The 25007-nt window shown below is 39.7% G+C and overlaps 1 pseudogene; it reads left to right on the top strand.

The window, feature by feature from the left end:
• Positions 1-22235: 22235 nt before the first annotated feature.
• LOC108591213 (elongation factor 1-beta pseudogene) lies at positions 22236-24781 on the top strand (annotated as a pseudogene).
• Positions 24782-25007: the final 226 nt, after the last annotated feature.

A 25007-nucleotide genomic window follows, 5' to 3' on the forward strand; every position in this document is an offset into this window, starting at 1 on the left:
TTTCTATGGACACCAATATTAAACCCCAGGTTTTTTTTTTATTGCCAGTAGATTAATTTCAGCTTAAGTAAACTCGTAAGTTAGTTATTGGCAGATAAGGGGCTTGAGGCCAACTCAATGCTAGAGGTTTTTACATCTCCCTCCCTCCCTCCCTCCCTCCCTCCCTCCCTCCCTCCCTCCCTCCCTCCCTCCCTCCCTCCCTCCCTCCCTCCCTCCCTCCCTTCCTTCCTTCCTTCCTTCCTTCCCTCCCTCCCTCCCTCCCTCCCTCCTTCCTTCCTTTCTTCCTTTCTTTCTTTCTTTCGACAGAGTCTCACTTTGTTGCCCAGTCTGGAGTGCAGTGGCGTGATCTCGGCTCACTGCAACCTCTGCCTCCTGGGTTCAAGCAATTCTCCTATCTCAGCCTCCTGAGTAGCTGGGATTACAGGTGCCCACCACCATGCCCAGCTAATTTTTGTATTTTTAGTAAAGACAGTTTCACCCTCTTGGCCATACTGTTCTTTAACTCCTGACCTGATGCTCCTCCCGCCTCGGCCTCCCAAAGTGCTGGGATTAGAAAAATGAGCCACCGTGCCTGGTGCCTGTGACATTAAAACATTGGACTAGGTTCTCATTAGGGACCTCTCTAATTCTAAGAGTCTAAAAAGCCTTGAGAGAGAGAATGTACTTTGGAAACAACTAACCAGGTATATGTTTTTTGAAATGTTAATGATTGATAGGTTGTGACACTGAAATCAGTAAAAACGAATCAAATATTTACACATACCTTCCATGCAGTGTATTTTCCATTATGGGAAGGTATTGGGCAATGGAAAATTTCTCAAATACTTTTACTGGAAGAGACTAATTAGGCTCAGTTTTTTGTTACCATTATGTAAAGCTTGTACTAGAGCAATAATGCTATGTGAAACCCTCTGTTTATTCATAGATGAAAATACTACATCAAGAATTATTTAGCAAGTTGCTCTCAGACTAAGATGTTTATGACTTGCTTAAGAGGGTTTTCCTTTACATAAGATTTTACCTGACAGACCAAGTCTATTGTGTTATTAACAATTATAATTCAAAATGTCAACAATGTTTCCATTAATTATAGGCATCGTTCCTTGAAGCTGGCCTAAAATGGAAGTCAGAAATGAGGGTTCATATTCTTAACTCAGACACTAACTTACAAGACGGTAAAATGTCAAACCATCTTGGTTCTCTCAAAAGATTCTTTTTAATGCCATTTAACTGAGTACCCCAATTCTGTCTGTGAACTAAGAGAGACCATATTGTTTTCCATGTATTAATATGAAAAGCTTTGGAAAATATTCCACATGCTTACATGTTTACTGAAGTATATTATAAATTAATTATTGCACTTTTTTAAATTTAAAAATTTCTACTTAAATTTTCAATCTATTCATTATTATTTTTGTTTTAATAGAGACAGGATCTCACTAGGTTGGTCTTAAACTCCTGTCCTCAAGCAATCCTCCCACCTCAGCCTCCCAAACTGCTAGGAATAAAGGTGTGAGTCACCACACCTGCCCCAAATGTATTCATTCTTTCAGGATGAAGTCTATATGTATATTGCCTGTGTTTTGAAGTAGACCTCCTCTTCACTTATCTGGTAATAATCTCTTTAAGTTTTACTCATTACTACCAAGGGCAGTGGCTCACGCCCGTCGTAATCCCAGCATTTTGAGAGGCCTAGGCGGGCAGATCACTTGAGGTCAGGAGTTCAAGACCAGCCTGGCCAACATGGTGAAACCCTGTCTATACTAAAAATACAAAAATTAGCCAGCTGTGGTTGCGGGTTTCTGTAATTTCAGCTACTCTGGAGGCTGAGGCAGGAGAATCACTTGAACTCAGAAGGCAGATCGTGCCATTGCGCTCCAGCCTGGGTGACAAGAGTGAAACTTTGTCTCAAAAAATAAAAATAAATTTTAAAAAGAAGCTTTTCCAATTACCTGCAAAATAATGCAAAAACTTAGTAAATTGATGACCAAGTTCACATGAACCATGTCCACACCCTTCATTGTGCAACAAACTTTGACCATATCTCCTTCTGGGCCTTTTCCACATCAAAATCCTAGTCTTTCAAATATGCCTTTAAATGGAAATTTTCCAATCCCTAACTTTTTTTTTCTTTTTTTTTTTTTTTTTTTTGAGACAGAGTCTCACTCTGCCAACCAAGCTGTGGTGCAGTGGCATGATCTCGGCTCACTGCAACCTCTGCCTCTCAGGTTTGACTGATTCTCCTGCCTCAGCCTCCAGAGTAGCTGGAATTACAGGCACATACCACCATGCCTGGCTAATTTTCTGCTGGTCTCAAACTCTTGACCTCAGGTGATCTGCCCTGCTCAGCCTTCCAAAGTGCTGGGATTACAGACATGAGCCACTGCACCAGGCCCCATTCCCTAACTTTTATTACCCTTCTACTTTTTTTTTTTTTAATATTCTTTTTTTTTTTTTTTTTTTTTTTAATTTTTTATTGGATTATAGGTTTTGGGGTACATGAGCAGAGCATGCAAGACAGTTGCGTAGGTACACACATGGCAGTGTGCTTTGCTTTTCTTCTCCCCTTCACCCACATTTGGCATTTCTCCCCAGGCTATCCCTCCCCACCTCCCCCTCCCACTGGCCCTCCCCTTTTCCCCCCAATAGACCCCAGTGTTTAGTACTCCCCTTTCTGTGTCCATGTGTTCTCATTTTTCATCACCCACCTATGAGTGAGAATATGCGGTGTTTCATTTTCTGTTCTTGTGTCAGTTTGCTGAGGATGATGTTTTCCAGATTCATCCATGTCCCTACAAACGACACGAACTCATCATTTCTGATTGCTGCATAATATTCCATGGTGTATATGTGCCACATTTTTCCAATCCAGTCTATTATCAATGGGCATTTGGGTTGATTCCAGGTCTTTGCTATTGTAAACAGTGCTGCAATGAACATTCGTGTACATGTGTCCTTATAGTAGAACGATTTATAGTCTTTTGGATATATACCCAGTAATGGGATTGCTGGGTCAAATGGAATTTCTATTTCTAAGGCCTTGAGGAATCGCCACACTGTCTTCCACAATGGTTGAACTAATTTACACTCCCACCAACAGTGTAAAAGTGTTCCTTTTTCTCCACATCCTCTCCAGCATCTGTTGTCTCCAGATTTTTTAATGATCGCCATTCTAACTGGCGTGAGATGGTATCTCGATGTGGTTTTGATTTGCATCTCTCTGATGACCAGTGACGATGAGCATTTTTTCATATGATTGTTGGCCTCATATATGTCTTCTTTCGTAAAGTGTCTGTTCATATCCTTTGCCCACTTTTGAATGGGCTTGTTTGTTTTTTTCCTGTAAATCTGCTTGAGTTGTTTGTAAATTCTGGATATCAGCCCTTTGTCAGATGGGTAGACTGCGAAAATTTTTTCCCATTCTGTTGGTTGCCGATCCACTCTAGTGACTGTTTCTTTTGCCGTGCAGAAGCTGTGGAGTTTCATTAGGTCCCATTTGTCTATTTTGGCTTTTGTTGCCAATGCTCTTGGTGTTTTGTTCATGAAGTCCTTGCCTACTCCTATGTCCTGGATAGTTTTGCCTAGATTTCCTTCTAGGGTTTTTATGGTGCCAGGTCTTATGTTTAAGTCTTTAATCCATCTGGAGTTAATTTTAGTGTAAGGTGTCAGGAAGGGGTCCAGTTTCTGCTTTCTGCACATGGCTAGCCAGTTTTCCCAACATAATATTCTTTTTTTAATAAGAGACGGTGTCTAGCTATATTGCCCAGGCTAGAGTGCAGTGGCTATTCACAGGCACCATCCCACTACTGATCAGCATGGGAGTTTTGACCTGCTCCATTTCCTACCTGGGCCAGCTCACCACTCCTTAGGCAACCTGGTGGTCCCCAGCTCCTGGGAGGTCACCAAATTGATGCTGAACTTAGAGCAGACACCCGAACGGCATAGCGCTCTGCAGCCCAGAACTACTGGGCTCAAGGGATCCTCCAGCTTCAGCCTCCTAAGTAGCTGGGACTACAGGCACTCGCCACCGTGCCTGGCTACCCTTCTATTTCTGATCTTCATTCACTTATTTTTAGCTCTATTGTCTTCCTTGAGTGTGATACCCAAAAACACACAATAGTTTTCTGAGTGAAAGAAAACTATGCTTTGTTTCATGAGTCTAATAACTTTCCTAACAATATTTAACTTGTATCAAATTAATACATTAAAAAACTAAAAGAAAATTTCTGTCTTTGAATTCAAATTGACATCCTTTACTCCTTTACCTTGAAATCATACTTTCCACCATTCATACTGGATGCTGACCATTGCATTTGCCTGTGCTGAATATTATCTGCCACTCCTTGTTCATTTCTATTATGAGAAGGAATTTTCTTAGTTCCTTCCCTCCTACTATTACTTAAGTGGAAACTGTGTTTCCCAGAACAAGCCAGCCCAAGATGGAAAAAAATAATAATAACAATGACAATCAGGCTTGTGGATGTTTCCTGTTCTGTCCCAACATGCCTGGTGAAAAACTGAACCTCCCAAAAATTAGGAGTGTATTCTTCTGAATATTCTTTTGGCTGCTCTCTTCTGTTCTAGTTCACTAAGGTGATGACTCCTGTTGCCCTTGACACCCAAACAGTAGCCAACAGACTGAGGAAGGCTCCCACACATCAAAATGTGTACAGTACTACAAGCATCAAAGTCGACACTGAATGCCTGGCACAAGGGGGCCAAGCATGCCTCAGGAAGGCTTCTATCTTCTGTAGCCACTGGGGCCACTGTCATGCCATCTTGTATCATAAGTGTCTCTGCTGCTGTTTTTTGTTGTTGTTGTTTTGTTTTGTTTTGTTTTGTTCTGTTTTGTTTTATCCTGAAATGGAGTCTCATTCTGTTGCCAGGGCTGGACTGCAGTGGCACAGTCTTGGCTCACTGCAACTTCTGCCTGTCTAGTTGAAGCAATTCTCCTGCCTCGGCTTTCCAAGTAGCTGGGATTACAAGTGTCCACCACCATGCTGGGCTAATTTTTGTATTATTAGTAGAGATGGGGGTTTCACCATGTTGACCATGCTGGTCTCGAACTCCTGATCTCAAGTGATCCACCCACCTCAGCCTTCCGAAGTGCTGGGATTACAGGCATGAGCCACTGTGCCCGGCCTTGTCTCTACTTTTTTGATTTTCTCTTGTTTGCCATTTGTACTCCCTCATCCTAAGATTCAGTCCTGGATCCAAGAAGCCTGAGCTAAAGGATAATTTCTCACCCAAAAACTGGCTGACTGTCTTCAAACCAAGCCCTTGCACATCAACATTGTAAACTTTTTCTTCCCACATGACGTTATTTTGTGTGAAGTTTCTTGTTTCCAGAATGTGTTCCACATATACATCATCTAATTTAATTCTTACAAATTAAAGAAGAGATATGCTCCAATTTTACAGATGAAAAAACAGGCTGGGTACAGTGGCTCACACCTGTAATTCTAGCTCTTTGGGAGGTTGAGGCAGGCAGATCACTGGAGGTCAGGAGTTTGAGAGCAGCCTGGCCAACATGGTGAAATCCTGTCTCTACTAAAAATACAAAAATTAGCCAGGTGTGGTGGCAGGCACCTGTAATCCCAGTTACTCAGGAGGCTGAGGCAGGAAAATCGCTTGAATCCAGGAGGTGGAGGTTTCCGTGAGCCAAGACCACGCCATTGCACTACAGCCTGATTGACAGAACAAGACTCCATCTCAAAAAAAAAAAATAAAGAAAAAAAGAACAAAGGCATCAAGAAAAACTACTCTACATTGGACAGCTGGCAAAGGACAGATCCCATATCAATCTGGTCTTCAGACTCAAAGGTCCTGAAGTATAAATTTTCTACTTTTGTATTCCAAATGTGTTGCTTCCTAAACATCATATTATACTGCATCAATGTCAGGAAACTAGAAGCTTGGTGATCCCATGCCACTGCTCCAAAAGACATTCCCAGAACTTTCTGAATCCTCGTATAAACACTGTTCTGGCTCCGACACTAATTCTTATCATCTAAGTATGAACATAGATTCTGCACATACTAGTATAGTCCCCTGAGCTTCATTTTTTTCTCCTGTATGCAATTGGCTAGTAATTATTTACCAGAATAGAAAGAATCTGGTACTACTAGGATTTTTCCTTCCTTTCTTCTGCAAGCTTCAGAGTTCTTTCTCTCTTCCAGGTCTTTTCCGGAAGTCGTAAATAAGCCTTCTCTGATTCTCTCAGGCAGAGCCTGAACAATCTTACTCTATAAACTTAGCATCTTATAAAAACTTCTCTCAACCCCCATATCACACTGCTTTAGAATATATTTTTTTAAATTTTTTATTGGATTTTAGGTTTGGGGGTACATGAGCAGAGCATGCAAGACAGTTGCGTAGGAACACACATGGCAGTGTGCTTTTCTTTCCTTCTCCCCTTCACCCACATTTGGCATTTCTCCCCAGGCTATCCCTCCCCACCTCCCCCTCCCACTGGCCCTCCCCTTTTCCCCCCAATAGACCCCAGTGTTTAGTACTCCCCTTTCTGTGTCCATGTGTTCTCATTTTTCATCACCCGCCTATGAGTGAGAATATGCGGTGTTTCATTTTCTGTTCTTGTGTCAGTTTGCTGAGGATGACGTTCTCCAGATTCATCCATGTCCCTACAAACGACACAAACTCATCATTTCTGATTGCTGCATAATATTCCATGGTGTATATGTGCCACATTTTTCCAATCCAGTCTATTATCAATGGGCATTTGGGTTGATTCCAGGTCTTTGCTATTGTAAACAGTGCTGCAATGAACATTCGTGTACATGTGTCCTTATAGTAGAACGATTTATAGTCTTTTGGATATATACCCAGTAATGGGATTGCTGGGTCAAATGGAATTTCTATTTCTAAGGCCTTGAGGAATCGCCACACCGTCTTCCACAATGGTTGAACTAATTTACACTCCCACCAACAGTGTAAAAGTGTTCCTTTTTCTCCACATCCTCTCCAGCATCTGTTGTCTCCAGATTTTTTAATGATCGCCATTCTAACTGGCGTGAGATGGTATCTCAATGTGGTTTTGATTTGCATCTCTCTGATGACCAGTGACGATGAGCATTTTTTCATATGATTGTTGGCCTCATATATGTCTTCTTTCGTAAAGTGTCTGTTCATATCCTTTGCCCACTTTTGAATGGGCTTGTTTGTTTTTTTCCTGTAAATCCATTTGAGTTCTTTGTAAATTCTGGATATCAGCCCTTTGTCAGATGGGTAAACTGCAAAAATTTTTTCCCATTCTGTTGGTTGCCGATCCACTCTAGTGACTGTTTCTTTTGCCATGCAGAAGCTGTGGGGTTTCATTAGGACCCATTTGTCTATTTTGGCTTCTGCAATCAGGCAAGAAAAAGAAATAAAGGGTATTCAAATAGGAAAGGAGGAAGCCAAATTGTCTCTATTTGCAGACGACATGATAGTATACCTCGAAGACCCCATCACCTCAGCCCAAAAACTCCTGAAACTGATAAGCAACTTCAGCAAAGTCTCAGGATATAAAATCAATGTACAAAAATCACAAGGATTCCTCTACACCAATAACAGACTTAAACAAAGCCAAATCAAGAACGAACTGCCATTCACAATTGCTACAAAAAGAATAAAATACCTTGGAATACAACTCACAAGGAACATAAGGGACCTCTTCAAGGAGAACTACAAACCACTGCTCAACGAAATCAGAGAGGACACAAACAGATGGAGAAACATTCCATGTTCATGGTTAGGAAGAATTAACATCGTGAAAATGGCTATACTGCCCAAAGTAATTTACAGAATCAACGCTATCCCCATCAAGCTACCATTGACTTTCTTCACAGAACTGGAAAAAACCACCATGAACTTCATATGGAACCAAAAGAGAGCCCACATAGCCAAGTCAATTCTAAGCAAAAAGAACACAGCGGGGGGCATCACACTACCGGATTTCAAATTATACTACAAGGCTACAGTAATCAAAACAGCATGGTACTGGTACCAAAACAGAGATATAGACCAATGGAACAAAACAGAGGCATCGGAGGCAACACAACATATCTACAACTATACAATCTTTGATAAACCTGACAAAAACAAGCAAGGGGGAAAGGATTCCCTGTTTAACAAATGGTGTTGGGAAAACTGGCTAGCCATGTGCAGAAAGCAGAAACTGGACCCCTTCCTGACAACTTACACTAAAATTAACTCCAGATGGATTAAAGACTTAAACATAAGACCTGGCACAATAAAAACCCTAGAAGGAAATCTAGGCAAAACTATCCAGGACATAGGAGTAGGCAAGGACTTCATGAACACTGCTTTAGAATATTACAGGCCTTTCTTGCCGAGTGGGCTGTGAGGTACTTGAGAACAAGGATTGGATCTTATTCAGGGCATACACCTAGTGTCAAGAAATAATAAGAACTACTGGGAAAATTCATGGCTAATACTCACTGTTTACAAACAGATGGCCGGGTTTGGTGGCTCATGCCTATAATCCCAACACTGGGAGGTTGAGGTGGGTGGATCACCTGAGGTCAGGAGTTTGAGACCAGCCAGGGCAACATGGTGAAACCCCATCTCTACTAAAAATAAAAAATAAAAAAATTAGCCAGGCATGGTAATGTATGCCTGTAGTCCCAGATATTCGGGAGCCTGAGGCAAGAGAATCAATTGAACCTGAGAGACGGAGGTTGTAGTAAGCTGAGATCATACCACTGCACAAAAGAAATATATTCTTAGATTTTGGATTTTGTTCTCTAAGCCTTATTACCTAAGAAATTTATTGCAAACTTTTTACTCACATGTCTCTAACAACCAAGGAGTGTTTCTAGAGTGTCCAAAGGCCTACCTCTATAACATACTTGCTGTAAGTTTAAATTTTGATATCTTAATTATTTATTTCAATTTTGCTTCTGTCTACATAATCCAGTGTTCCAAGATCATGGTAGATAGGATAAACTGGAGCAGAATGCAGATAAATATCTTTCTTGTTTTAGGAAATATGGATTTATGTTCAGGTGTGTCTTAGGAGAAAATATGACCAGTTGACCGAACTATTGATTTCATGGATATTTTTTTCACAAATAAGAATTATAAAGGGAGAACTCAAATAGCTAGATATTTGGAAAACATTACTCTAATTATTTCTTTCTTTTCTGATAGGAGAGACAGCATGGGTGGTGGAAAAACAGACTCTAGACACGAGTTTAAATAATGGATCCTCCAACTGCTACTTGTATAATATTGGCAAATATCTTTCTTTTTTTTTTTTGAATTGGAGTCTCAAACTGCTACCCAAGTTGGAGTGCAACGGCACGATCTCAGCTCACTGTAACCTCTGCCTCCCAGGTTCAAGCTATTCTCCTGCCTCAGCCTCCCGAGTAACTGGGATTATAGGTACCCGCCACCACACCTGGCTAATTTTTTGTATTTTTATTAGTGACAGGGTTTCACTATGTTGGCCATGCTGGTCTCAAACTTCTGACTTTATGATCCACCCACCTCGGCCTCCCAAAGTGCTGGTATTACAGGTGTGAGCCACCGCACCCGGCATGTTGGCAAATATTTTATAACCTCTCTGTGTCTCTGTTTTCCCATCTTTCAGAGGGACATAATAATTGTGCCTACCTCACAAGGTTGTTGTGAGTATTAAATGAATGAAAATACGTTAAGCAGCTAGGATAGTACCTTACATGTATAAAGAGCTATGTAAGGATATCCTGATATTATCATTATTTATTATTATTTAAAAGAATTTTTATATTTATGGAAGAACACAAATGAGGCTCCAGTAAGGTGTGTCACAGAAATCTTGTCACATCATGTTGTTTCATCTGTCACCCTTGTACATTGCTACATATGTCTAGGAATCCTAAAATATTTGTATTTAAGAAGCAAATTGCTATAGATTCTTATAAATACATATCATGTTCAAGTTCGTCTTTACTACAGTATAAAAGTATACTTTATTTGTTTGCATTTAATACTTTACAGTCTTGCAAGGCTTTGTACATTATGTGTGACTGCTGACTCTCTTTAAGAACTCTGGCATATTTATGAGGCATGATGTTATTTGGGAAACCATGTTGCTGGGAAAACAGGACCATGTTTGTAGGTACTCAACCGAACTAGGCTTTGATGTAGAGTTTTTAATTGTATCAATAGCACGATTTGGGTAATGACATAAGTGTTAAAAACCTGACCTTTAATAGTGCTTTGTAGTATAACAAAGTGTTTTGACTATATTGTCTAATTTAGTACCTCAACAAACCTGATATATCAGTTTTGCAGATGAAAAAATTTTGTCTCAGAAATATTAGTAAGGGACCAACAAACACTAAGCCAAAAATGGACAGTACCGAATTTCCAACAAGAGTGTGCCCTTATCTTTTACAGATAAATGATAATTTGAATTTCCTTCAAAATAATCTCGTTTAGGAAGGGAGCATAGATGAAAGCAAATTGACAATGAACTGATCATTATTGAAGCTGGATGATGGATATTTGTGTTTCATTTTTCTATTCTATGCACTTTAGTCTGTTTTTGAAAATTTCCCTAATAAAAAAAAATTAAGTTTAAAGAAAAAATGTGAGAGTATGAATCTTGGGTATGTTCTTTATCTGCTATGTGTCATTGGGCAGGCCTGTGCCCAGTTTCCTCATCTATAAGATGGTAATAACAATATCTCCCTCACAGGGAAGTTATGAGAATTAGATGACCTATTGCATGTAACAGTTGCATGTAGCTATTGCATGGAGTATTTTACTGATTCCCAGTTGTTTACTTTTTCTATTACAGGCTAATATCCATTTTGAACAAAATATTAATAAACTCATTCATCCCTTCAGTAAATAATGTGCAAGTCATGTTCTAAGCATTGGCAGTACAGAGGTAAACAAAATAAGTAAAGCTCATTTAGCTTAAAATCTACTGTGGAAAAAAAAGGATATATGTATAAAATGTGTTATGTTTTAATGGAGAAAAATATATGAGGAGAAAAGGAATAAAGAGAAATTCAAAAAGGACATTTAATTTATATAGGAAGATCAGAGAAGTGGCCAATGCTATGCACACAATCACTAAAATTTAAATTACATAAACTTTAAGTTTTATAAAAAGAAACATACAAATATTTAAAACTTCCTGGCTGGGTTTGGTGGCTCATTCCTGTAATCCCGGCACTTTGAGAGGCCAAGGCAGGTGGATCGCCCAAGATCAGGAGTTTGAGACCAGCCTGGCCAAAACGGTGAAACCCCATCTCTGCTAAGAATACAAAAAATTAGCTGGGTGGCAGGAGCCTCTAATCCCAGCTACTTGGGAGGCTGAGGAAGGAGAATCATTTGAACCCGGGAGGCAGAGTTTTCAGTAAGCCGAGATCATGACATTGCACTCTAGATTGGGTGACAAGAGCCAGATTCCCTCTCAAAACAAAAACAAAAATACTCCCTAGTTATTTTACTACATTTTACTATTGCCCACCCCATGCTCTTGTTGTTATTCAAGTCCTATCTCTCTGTATGGTGGAAATAGTATATAATGGTGTGCTACTACTGCACATCTATTTCTATTTTTTTTTTTTTGAGACGGAGTTTTTTTTGCTTTTGTTGCCCAGGCTGGAGTGCAATGGCACGATCTCAGCTCACTGCAACTTCCATCTCCTCAGTTCAAGTGATTCTCCTGTCTCAGTCTCCCGAGTAGCTGGGATTACAGGTGCATGCCACTATGCTCTGCTAATTTTTGTATTTTTAGTAAAGACAGAGTTTCATCATATTGGTCAGGCTGGTCTCAAACTCTTGACCTCCAGTGATCCACCTGCCTTGGCTTCCCAAAGTGCTGGGATTACAGGCGTGAGCCATCATGCCTGGCCTATTTCGTTTTTTTTTTTTTTTTTTTTTGAGTCAGAATATCGTTCTGTTGCCTAGGCTGGAGTACAGTGGTGTGATCTCAGCTCACTGCAGCCTCCACCTTTCAGGTTCAAGCGATTCTCCTGCCTCAGCCTCCTGAGTAGCTGGGATTACAGGCATCCACCACCAAACCCAGCTAATTTTTGTATTTTTAGTAGAGATGTGGGGTTCGCTATGTTGGCCAGGCTGGTCTCAAACTCCTGATCTCAGGTGATCCACCCACCTTGGCCTCCCAAAGTGCTGGGATTACAGGTGTGAGCCACCATGCTTGGCCTGCACATCTATTTCTAATTCCACCTTCAGTGACATCATTTTAGTAGCTTGAAGCTGGCCATGGTGGAAGTATTTTCCACTAGGAAATTCAGTGAATACAAAAATCATGTCTTAGTTTATTGTTTACTAATGGTCAATTTGAACTTAAGAAACTGATGAACAAAATGTCGACAATGCAGATTAAATTTAAGTTTGTGCCCCATCTCTACTAAAAATACAAAAATTAGCCAGTCATGGTGGCATGTGCCTGTAGTCCCAGATACTCAGGAGGCTAAGGCAGGATAATTACCTGAACCTGGCAGGCAGAAGTTATGGTGAGCCAAGATTGTGCCACTGCACTCTAGCCTGGGCAACAGAGCGATACTGTCTCAAAAAAAAAAAATTAAGTTTGTATTATCATGTATATTCTAGCATGTATTTTTTTTCCAGAGAACCAGTTATTAAACCTTCACCAGCACACCACAGAATAAACCTCTCTCATAAAGTTATATTGATTAGTAAACTGAAAAAGACTTGAAGGTGAAAGTGAGCTTTACAGATATTCTGGAGAAGAGGAGATTCTGTTCCACACAGAAGAAACAGCAAGCAGCAAGCACTCTGGCCAGTGTGGCTGGAAACAAGTGAACAAATGAGAAATGCTTTCGGTCACAAGCTAGATCATATTGTTCCTATGAATCATCAGGATTGCCTTGTTTGTTTGTTTGTTTGTTTAAAACAGTGTCTCATTTTGTTGTGCAGGCTGGAGTGCCATAGCACTATCATAGTTTACTCCCACCTCAAACTCCTGGGCTTAAGCAATTCTCCCACTTCTGCATCCCTTCCTAGATTGCCCAGGCTGGTCTTGAACTCTTGGCCTCAAGAGATCCTTCTGCCTTCATCTCCCAAAGCACTGAATTACAGGCATGAGCCACCATCCCTAGCCAGGGCTCCCTCTTAATCATCTGAGAGAGATGGGGGATCCCCTAGAGAGTTTTTACTCTTATTTCTAGAGACAGGATCTCACATTGTCACCCAGGCTGGAATGCAGTGGCGTGATCCTAACTCACTGTAACTTCCAACACCCAGGCTCAAGCCATCCTCCCACCTCAGCCTCCCAAGTAGCTAGGAGTACAGGTGTGTACCACCATGCCTGGGGATTTTGAACAAAAAAGTAATCTCAATGACTTACATTTTAATGGATGCTCTGGCTGCTATGGAGAATAGGCTGCAGGAGAGAAACAGAGAAGCAGAAAAACCACTTAGGCAGCAATAATCCAAGAGTCATGATAGTCACTTCCACCTTTGTGGTAAGGAAAATGTTAAAAATGGTCAGTTTTTAGGTATATTTTGATGGAAGAGCCAGCAGGGCCTGTTGATGGAGTGGAAATTGGAGACAAGAGAAAGGAAAGTCAGGTATGACTCCAAAGTTTTGGGCTCAAGCAACTGGAAGGATAGATTTGGTATTTACCATGCTGGAAATGACCAAGATGGCATTTACCAAGGCAATGGGAAGAGGAGAGAAGAATTTGGAGTTCAGACGTGTAAAATATCAGATGTCCACTAGACATCCAATGAAGATATTGAACTGACAGTTGGATATTGGTGTGAGGAGTTCAGGGGAAAGATTTTTTATATATATATATATAATTTTTTCTATGTAAACTTACTCCTTAGTGAGACTCAGCCAGTCTCATGGTTTAAACAATAGTTTTTTATGTGTGTATGTGTGTGTGTGTGTGTATACCTATATACATGTGTGTGTGTGTGTATATATATATTATTTTATTCATCAGTTTCTTAAGAAACGGTATACACACACATACACATAAAAAAACTGGTGTTTAAGCCATGAGACTGGCTAGGAGTAAGTTGACATGGAAAAAATTCAGGTCCAAGGACTGAGCCCTGCAAGAGTCCAACATTAAAGGGTGAGACTGAGAAGGTATGCCTCTAAAAGAGAATTTGTAAGTATCAGGAATTCATTTGAATTGTTCTTTATTTCTTTGTAACCTGCTTCTTCCTTACAAAGACTTTGAGGCAGCAAACAATAAAAAAGTAATAATAAGTTAATAAAAGTGAAATACAAAACAATCTGAATCATGGAAGACTAAAAATATGCACACCACAGGAATCAACATAGTTACTGTAAACTTCATGTTTGCTTCTGAGTTTCCTAGAACTCAGAGCAAAAATAAAACACAATCAGTGTATTTGCTAGTGCTGCAATAACAAAATACCACAGTCTGAGTGGCTTAAAAAGCAAATCTATTTTCTCACTGTTCTGGGGGCCAGAATTTCAAGATCAAGTTGTCAGCAGCTTTGGTTTCTCCTAAGGCCTGTCTCCACTTACCAATGGGCACCTTCTCCCTGTGACTGCACATGGACGTTTCTCTGTATGAACAAGCCTGGTGTCTCTTCCTCTCCTTATAAGGACACCACAACACCAGTCTTATTGGATTAGGACCCTACCCCTATGGTCTCATTTAATTTTTTTTTTTTTTTTTTGAGATAGAGTCTCACTCTGTTGCCCCGGCTCGAGAGCAGTGGCAGTGGCGCGGTCTCAGCTCACTGCAACCTCCACCTCCCAGGTTCAAGCAATTCTCTTGCCTCAGCTTCTTGAGGAGCTGGGATTACAGGCACCCACCACCATGCCCAGCTAATTTTTGTATTTTTAGTAGAGATAGGGTTTCATCATGTTGATCAGGCTGATCTCAAACTCCTGACCTCAAGTGATCCACCCACCTCAGCCTCCCAGAGTTCTGGGATTATAGGTGTGAGCCACTGTACCTGGCCTTTATTTATTTTTTAATTCTAAAAAATATCCTCAGGTAGGACCATATTTTATAAAGGTTATATATACCCTCTTTAAGTCACTGTTATTATAGGATGTTTGGTTTGCCCCACTATTACTTTTTATGAATTTATTACATGTACATGAGTCCAGAAGAAATGTTCCTGAGCTGAGCACAGGAGACAGAAACTTGGTATGCCTCAGTCTGCTATCTTCAGAAGTGCAAATGTTCTCTATAAGAAATAAATGCTGCTGTTTTTCTATTTTGATTGCTTCTTTATGCTTTGATGCTGAGGCGTAATCAGGCAGGAAATGTTCTGCATAATCCTTTCTAAAAGCCAAGTCAGATATTGGAAAGCAATGCTGTAAGCATCACCATTAGAAATAAAAGTAAAGATCAAAGGCCCAGAAAAATGTTGGTGGACCAGGACCACCAACATTCAAGACATGGTGGGGAGTTAAAAGATATTTTAAGAAGATGACCTATTGAAAATATAACTTATTTGTAGTGATAAAAATTTTTATAAGATCAAACAGAGTTATTGGTTTAGTTGGAATTTGTCATACTTGAAAATATAAAAGTTAACTTAGTGCTCTGATTACACAGTATTTCCTTTTATTTGATTTTCAAGCATAAAACAATACTGGAAAAAATGTAAGTTGCATTCGTTGTTTTAAATTATAATTAGTATTTGTAATTTCATCTAATAAAGGATTTGTGGTGAAGGAAAGGAAAGAGAGAGAGGGAGGAGAGAGATAAAGAGAGAAAGAAAAAGAAAGATAATGGAAGGAAGGAAGGAAGGAGGGAAGGAAGGAAAAACTTATGGTCGAGGAAAGAAGGAAATAAGGAAATATAACTTATGGTTGAGGGCGGTGGCTCACACCTGTAATTCCAACACTTTGGGAGGCTGAGGTGGGTGGATCACCTGAGGTCAGGAGATTGAGACCAGCCTGGCCAACATGGCAAAACCCCATCTCTACTAAAAATACAAAAATTAGCTGGGCATGGTGGTGCATACCTGTAATCCCAGCTACTCAGGAGGCTGAGGCAGGAGAATTACTTGAACCCTGGTGACAGAGGTTGCAGTGAGTTGAGATCGTACCACTGTACTTCAGCCTGGGCAACAGAGCAAGACTCTGTCTCAATTAAAAAAAAAAAAAAAGAAAGAAAGAAAATATGAGTTATTTGTATTCTCTTGGAGATACATAAATATATATTTTTATTTTAACCTGAAAAATAAATGCATAATGATTCTAGTGACATGTGACTCCTCATGGTTTACTAGGGCATTTTTATCCCCACCCATTTCCTTGCTCTGATAAGGAATACATCTTAAAAATTAAAAAGGGGCTGTTTGTTCTTGATAGGGGAGCAGAGAGATGGAAATATCATATAGACTATGTATGCTTTGAGGTCATGCTTAGTAGGGGCACAAGAAGAACACCAAAGAACATTCCTAAGGGATGTTGTAACTGGTAGCACTTCAAGACAGAAATAATTACAGTGAAGAGACAATTCTATGAGAAGGGCACTCATCTGACATTATTGACTCTAAATACCAAAACCTTAAAAGCAGCCTTTTCCATTTTCTCATTTTTTCTTTTCGAGATAGAGTTTTGCTTTTGTTGCCCAGGCTGGAGTGCAATGGCACAATCTTGGCTCACTGCAACCTTCGCCTCCTGGGTTCAAGTGACTCTCCTCTCTCAGCCTCCCAAGTAGCTGGGATTACAGGCATGCGTCACCAAACCCAGCTAATTTTTTTTGTATTTAGTAGAGATGGGGTTTTGCCATATTAGTCGGGCTGGTCTCGAACTCCTGACCTCAAGTGATCCACCTGCCTCAGCCTCCCTAAATGCTGGGATTACTGGTGTGAGCTACCATGCTCAGATTCAGCTTTTTCAATCCAAGTGGCAATATATAATAACAGGAAGAGATCTCTACTTAGGAATGTTGAAGATTACACAACAGTTAGCTAAATATCAGTAAAACAGGCCAGGTGCAGTGGTTCATGCCTGTAATCCCAGCACTTTGGGAGGCCAAGCTGGATGGGTCAGTTGAGGTCAGCAGTTCGAGACCAGCCTGGCCAATATGGTGAAACCCTGTCTCCTAAAAATACAAAAATTAGCCAGGTGCAGTGGCAGGTGCCCGTAATCCCAGCTACTTGGGAGGCTAGGAAGGAGAATCGCTTGAACCCAGGAGATGGAGGTTGTAGTGAGCTGAGATCACTGCCACTGCACTCCAGCCTGGGTGATGAGAACAAGACTGCCAAAAAAAAAAAATCAGTACAGCAATATAATGGAATGAAGATTTACATTCATTTTACCACCTGCTCAATGTTTGCTGTTAATAATGACACACATCATAATCATGTAAAAAGCCAAAAACTATAACCACTTCAGATTAAAGACATGCAAACTATTTATTGTCACAGTATGCTGTGTTTAACTCACTCATTTATTTATAAATTGACTTGGTTGCCAATATTTGAAATCAGAAGATGTTTATCTCAAATCCTACTTTCCATGGGAAATTAGACAATCTGGAAAAACTTGGTCCATATTATGACATTCACACAAGACACATAGGTAGAACTGGGTGACAATGTCCTTTTTAGAAGGTGCCTGCACTTTTCATTTCAACCCAGTAACCACCACTTTGTTTTTCTCTAACATGCAAACCATCTGGATTGCCATTGATAATTATATGTGCACAGCTGCTTTTCTTAGAATACAGAAATATTTTTTTTTGCATTCATGTATGTGTAGAAAGTGGGAAAATGGGCCAGGTGCAATGGCTTATGCCTGTAATCCCAGCATTTTGGGAGGAGGCAAGAGGATCACCTGAGGTCAGAAGTTCAAAACCAGCCAGGCCAACATGGTGAAACCCTATCTCTACTAAAAATACAAAAATTAGCCGAACGTGGTTGCAGGTACCTGTAATCCCAGCTACTCGAGAGGTAGAGGCAAGAGAATCTCTTGAACCCAGGAGGCGGAGGTTGCAGTGAGTTGAAATAGCACCACTGCATTTCAGCCTGGGTGACAGAACGAGACTGTGTCTCAAAAAAAAAAAAAAAAAAATGACAGAAAGTTGGAAAATGAAAGGTTGACTTCTCCACAGATTTTGTGCAAAATGAGACAGAGAATATTTCTTTGTGGAAATAATTATTCCTACAAGTCTAATATGCAAATGAAGTATGTCTGCATTGTAGACATTCAACTAAAAATATCATTATAAAACAAACCACTGTAAGAATAATGACCTCTATAAGGACAAAACAAGTGAGGTGTCAAAAAGGATTTGTTTGGGGATGCAGAAATGCTGCTATAAAATGCATTTACAAACTTACTATCTTCATTCTTATGCCTGATAGTCCCCACACCCTAACCCCACATTTACATGCTGCTGCAGTGGCTTTTGAGTTTGCAACTTGCTTTAAATAAATAGATCTACCCCACACACACACACACACACACACACACACAAGACACCCAATTGCCCTCTATCACCACCCATAGGGACCCAACATACCGACATCCAAAGATATCACACCAACCCAACATGGTATGCTTCTGGTTAATAGTTATTACAAATCATGGGAAAGTGGTATGTGTGTACTTTAAGATGATTAATAAAATTCAGTGACCTAATGGTGAAACAAATAATGAGGCATTTATACAATTAAATATGTCAAACAGATTGGTATAAATTTTGTCTCTAATCCTAGGCCAGTAAAGAGGTATTAGAAATAAAGCCTGAAATATGCTCCCAACTTCATATAGAGTATTCCAGATAGGGAGCAGGGACTGAATGATATACCAAAAACACATTTCTAATATTTGGACTAATAGTAGTTAACAACCCCAAGCACTAAGTTTAAAAAAGAAGAAGCAGCACAACAACAACTGTTGTTGCTAAAGTAAGAAAATATTTTGGGCAGATCAGAATTTAGTCACACACCAGTTTTGATGCCAGCAGGTCATGCTCAGAACAGTCTGCCCTAGAACCATGAGTAGGGACTGCTGAAATTCTGGCAGGCCCAAGGAGTGCTAAATCAAAGACAGACCTTCCCAGAAAGAGGAAAAGGCAGGATGTCTAGTAGCAAAGTTCAAGCAGGCAGAGTACTGACCTCTTCTGTCTAACGTCATTCAGATCAAGAGCCGAATGGAGATAAAGGACATTATTACGTAGATTTTTTCTTTTTTACTGTTGTAAGTAATGAAGCCATAGAAAAGAGGCTTAAGGAGATTCCTCACTAAGCCACAAAATCATTACAAATGCACCTTGGTGGGATAGTGCTACCTCATAATTACAGGACTTGTTTATTGCAAGTTTTCAGACTGTATTCTCCTATCCTTGCAAATCTAACAACTTCAGCCACAAAGCTTGTTGCGACAGAAGTTGTTAGAGCAGTTGAAAAAACCAAGACTGTTCGTTAACTCTTGTGGCATAACAAACTGCCCCAAAATTTAGTAGTTTAAAACAACCATTTCATTTTGCTCACAATATGAGGTGTTAATAGTTCAGGAAGAGCTTAACTGAGCAATTCTCCTCAGAGTCCCTCTTACAGTTTCAGTCAGATATTGGCTGGAACGTCAATCATTTGAAGGCTCAGCTGGACTGGATGTCAAAGATACCTGGCAGTTGGTGCTGGCTTTCAGCTGGAGGCTTAACTGGCGCTATTAACTCAAGCACCTAAATGCTGTTTCTCCATGTGGCTGGGTCTTCTCACTGAATAGCCACTAGACTGCAAGAGATAGTGTCTTAAGAAGGGAGAGTCTGAAGAGCACAGGAACCAAACATTCCAAGAGACCAAGAGTGAAGCTACAGCGAGACCCAGCCTTGGAAGTTACTGAGTGTTATTGGCACTGAACTTTATTTATTAAGGAAATCACTATGACTAGCCCAGAATCAATGGAAGAGAAATTAAGACCCTATGGTCTAGGAAAGAAGTTTTATAAAATTTGCCATAGTTTTTAATTCATCACAAACACTTTTTCCTCATTCTTCTGTTAATCCTCTATAACTGCTTCTTCTACCTTTTTTGTGTTACTATTCCCATCTAAATTTTGAAATAAGCATCATTTACTCTGAAGCTATGGCTTTTAATTGAAACCCTTGCTAGTAGTCAAGCCTAGACATATGGAAAATAAGTTCTCTTTTTAAATTTGTTTCTAACATTTGCTCTGTTTTTGTGATACCAAAACTGTTGGAAGGAGTATTTCTCACCTACAGTTTGTGATAGGAATGCTATTTTAGAGTTAAAATTTAATATACAGAATTTCAGTTAATCTTCCTTGCAGAAATAATACAAAACAAAGTTTCTTAAGCTTAAAAGTCAGAAAAGACAAGCAGTAGACTTTGTTTTGTTACATGCTGTTCTAGAACAGTTGGTTTTATGTCATCCATTCTTAATCATAAATTACCTTTAAAAATAAAACTCATAATATCACATTTAATCATTCTTCTTTTGTTCTATGTAAAAGCATGTATCTGTTCTCTTAAACTTTACAAAGTAAAAGGATATTCTTATATTTCCCAAAATGATCAAATTGCTGTATCTTTTTTTCTCATGGCTAATAAAGCATTTAAAGTTCCCACATCCAAATCAGATGGCTTATTGAAAGGAATTAGGACTTAACATGGAAACAGAGAGTTCCTTTGAAATACACCATGGGGGCCTCTGTCCTAGTCTACGAAGCTTCAAAAATGTTTTTCATCACATAAATCATATGCGATCCAGTTTTGGTTTTTATCCTTTTTTTCCTTTCTTTCTTTCTTTCTTTCTTTCTTTTTTTTTTTTTTTTTTTTTTGTGAGACAGGGTCTTACTCTGTCATCCAGGAGGCTGGAGTGCTGTGGTATGATTGTAGCTCACTGCAGCCTCAGACTCCTGGGTTCAAGAGATCCTCCCACCTCAGCCTGGACTACAGGCGTGTGCCACCACCATGCCCAGCTAATTCTTTTTTTTTTTTTTTTTCAGATGGGATCTCACTATGTTGACCAGGCTAGTCTCAAACTCCCGGCCTCAAGCAATCCTCCTTCCTTGGCCTCCCAAAATGGCTGGGATTACAGATTATAGGTATGAGTCATCACGCCCAGCCTTCATCCCTTTTTGTTTGCATAGGAGGGGGGTGACATTTTCTAGAATCCAATAGTGGTTGTTTCTTCTTCAGTTTCATCAATAAAATTTTCCTTTCTCTATGATGTTGTCATATTCCTCCTCCTCTCCCTACTCATCTTCTTCTTTTTTCTCCCCATCCTCTTCCTACTTCTCATATTCTTTTTCTTTCTTTAGTATTCTGTATTCTTGAACTGGACTTACATCAAAGGAAAAAAAAAACAAAATAAAAGAGGAATAACTAAAGTTTTATATATCTTATACTTTAAAGATTTATGGAATCAAATACATGGCTATTCAATGAACCTACCTAAATTTGAAGAGCTCTGGTTTAGTTGACAGTCATTTAAGTTAAAGCAAAAAGGCTATTAGAGCAAAGAGGGAGGATATTAAGAGGTTAGTAAATTATTAAGGCAGAAACCATTTAAAATATATAAATAGGTAATAGGCAAATCCATAGTGACAGAAAGTACCTAAGTGGTTGCCAGTGACTGGGGGGACCACAATGGGGAGTGACTGCTAATGGATACATGGTTAATTTTGGGTGTGATGAAAATGTTCTGGTAACTAAGTACAACTCTTCATGTATTGTTTTCCCTAATACTCCTATGTGCCCTAGGACATTCTGAAAAAAAATCTAAAGTTTCATCATCAACCCTGAATAGGTTGAGTTACATCACCCAGGAGGGGTTGTGAGAGGTAAGCTGGAAAGAAGTGTTCTGAGGAATAAAAAGCCAAAAATAATCCTGAGCTGAAAGTGCTGCCTCACCACCCCCATGTATGGCTCATTCTAATCATATAGATGATCATCAGTTCATCCTACTCTAAAGATTCAAGAATTTAAATTTGTTTCCTCAAAGAGAACTGCAAAACTCAGAGATAAACTTGAGTAAACAATTAAGGTGTTTATTGGTTTCTAAACTAGAAAGTCAAAAGGTAGGGGGTACTTTAGGGTTGGTTTGATGCAAGAGTTCAATGATTTTATCAAAGACTTAATTTGTCCTTTCTCATCTTTCCTTTCTACAGCGTGCACTTATTCCAAGGTTTACAACCTTCACAATACCACAGTGGTTACAATGGTTCTAAGCTTACAGAGACATATAAAATTATACAGACAAGAGATAACATGTCTTTTATTTGTACTCTCAGAAGAGCCAAGAAACACTTTTCCCCAAAATCCCCTTACCCATAACTCATTGGCCTGCCTGGAGACAGGAGTCCATTTCTGACAGAGAAATGCTGACCTAACTGGTTAGATTAGACAACTCCAGGCCTCAACCAATCACTGCATCAAGGGAAATGGGCTTACTGGAATTGGCTTTGGTCAATCACAGTCCATATCTGGTGATCAACTGCTTTCAAAGCATATCAGCAGGGGGGACCCAGATGAAAATTTAAGTACTTTTTTAGGCAGGAGAAAGGAAGTAGTAGATGCTAGAAAGACAAACCATATTCACTATCATTTTTCTGGCCAATCAGTGAAAATATGCCTAGTAAAGTAGATAAAGTGAAGTAGGAGATAGAGTAACAACTTCCCTTTTTTTCAGCAATGGGATGTTAGAAGTAAATGGAATCCTAAAATGTACCCAATCTGAACTCTTCATTTTATAAAGAAACTGAGACTCTGGTTAATTGATTTGGCCATATTTACAAAGTCTGGATAGCCTGTTTCCTAATCAGTCATTCATTCAGCAGCAATTGTTTATCAAGAATTTACTATTTGCCAGGAACCTCTCTAGTCACTGGAGATACAGGAGAGAATAAAACAAAAAAAACTATGCTTTCCTAAGTTCACATCTTATTGGGGGCCTTTTCCCTAAGGTCATTACTCCCACTCGCTGTTTACAACAACCCCAGGCGTTCTGTTTCCTCTCTTAGCTCCAGACATCTGCAACCTGTGCTCCTTCCTTTTGCAGCTACCCAGCTTTCAGATGCAGCTGATGCCATGGGCTTCAGAGACCTGAAAAGCCCCACTGGCCTCCAGGTGCACAATGATTACCTGTCAGACCAGAGCTGCAACAAGGGGTATGTGCCATCACAAACAGATGTAGCAGTAATTGAGGCAGTCTCCAGTCCATCACCTGTCGGCTTGTGTCATGCTCTGCATTGGTATAATTACATCAAGTCTTATGAAAAGGAAAAGGCCAGTCGAGCAGGAATGAAGAAAGTTTTGGGGAAGTATGGTCCTGCTAATGGGGAAGATCGTAGAAGTGGAGCTACAGATAGTGAAGATGACGATGACATTGATCTATTTGGATTTGATGAGGGAGAGGAAAGTACAGAATCAAAGAAGCAAAGGGAAGAATATCCTGCTGAAGAATATCCTACTATGAATCAACATAACTCAACCTTTGATTCACAGTATAAATCAAAGAAAGACAAAAAGAAAGCTGCCCCTGTTGCCAAGTCTTTCACCTTACTAGATATGAAACCTTGTGATACTGAGACAAATATGGCAAAATTAGAGGAGTGGCATTAAAAAAGTCAAAAAAACAATAGATTTTGGCATGGATGTGTGAAAAGGAAACACACACTGCTGGTGGAAATGCAAATAAATACAACCTCTATGGAAAACGGTACAGAGATTCTTTAAAGAACTGAAAGTAAATTTACCATTTGGTCCAGCACTTCTACCACTTGGTATCTACCCAAAGGTAAAGATGTCATTTTATATATATATATATATATATATATACACACACACACACATACACACACACACACACCACTTGCACACATATGTTTATAGCAACACAATTACAATTCACAATTGCAAAGATGTGGAACCACCGTAAGTGCCCACAGACTAATGAGTAAAGAAAATGTGATATGTGTAGACCATGGAATACTACTCAACCATAAAAAGGAATGAATGTCTTTTGCAGCAACTTGGATGCAGCTGGTGGCCATTATTCTAAGGGAAGTAGCTCAGGAGTGAAAAACTAGCTGTGCGTGGTAGCTCATGCCTGTAATCCCAGCATTTTAGGAGGCTGAGGTGGGTGGATCACCTGACATCAGGAGTTCGAGACCAGCCTGGCCAACATGGTGAAACCCTATCTCTACTAAAAATACAAAAATTAGCTGGGCATGGTGGCAGGTGCCTGTAATCCCAGCTACTTGGGAGGCTGAGGCAGGAGAATCACTTGAATCCAGGAGGCAGAGGTTGCAGTGAGTTGAGATTTTGCCATTGAAAAGAAAAGAAAGGAAATGGGGTTTCACCATGTTGGCCAGGATGGTCTCAATCTCTTGACATCGTGATCAGCCCACCTTGGCCTCCCAAAGTGCTGGGATTACAAGCGTCAGCCACTCCACCAAGCCAGGATATAGAATTTTAAAACTTCAAATACCATGTTGAAGATGATAAAATTGGAACAGATATGCCAGAGGAGCAGATCACTGCTTTGAGAACTATATGCAATCCATGGATGTGGCTGCCTTCAACAAGATCTCAAATCCATCCTGGATCATTGCACTTAAATGAGAGCTTGAAATATTAATTAATTAGTTAATTTAGTAAAAATAAAACAACCTCAGGGGAAGGAAGTGAAAGTTCTCATTATCTTCCATTTCTGACTATCTACAAAATCTTTGTCTTCTGACATCTTTATTCTGAGTAATGGTCATTTCATTCTTATAAGATACAGTAATTCAACAGAATTCCATCCTTTAAGTACTCAGCTTTCTTTTCCCCTCACTTTGCCATTTACACTTGACATATTATTTCTTTTCTTTCTTTCTTTCTTTTTCTTTTTCTTTTTTTTTTTTTTTTTTTTTGTTGAACTTTTAATAGAAACACTGTTTCACCAAGTTAACCAGGCTGGTCTTAAACTCCTGATCTCAGGTGATCCACCTGCCTCAGATTCCCAAAGTGCTGGGATTACAGGCATGACCCACTGTGCCTGGCCAGACATATTATTTCTTTATTTTTTTATAC

Source organism: Callithrix jacchus, chromosome 4, assembly GCF_049354715.1.
Source record: "Callithrix jacchus isolate 240 chromosome 4, calJac240_pri, whole genome shotgun sequence".
In the NCBI taxonomy this organism is placed as follows: domain Eukaryota; kingdom Metazoa; phylum Chordata; class Mammalia; order Primates; family Cebidae; genus Callithrix; species Callithrix jacchus.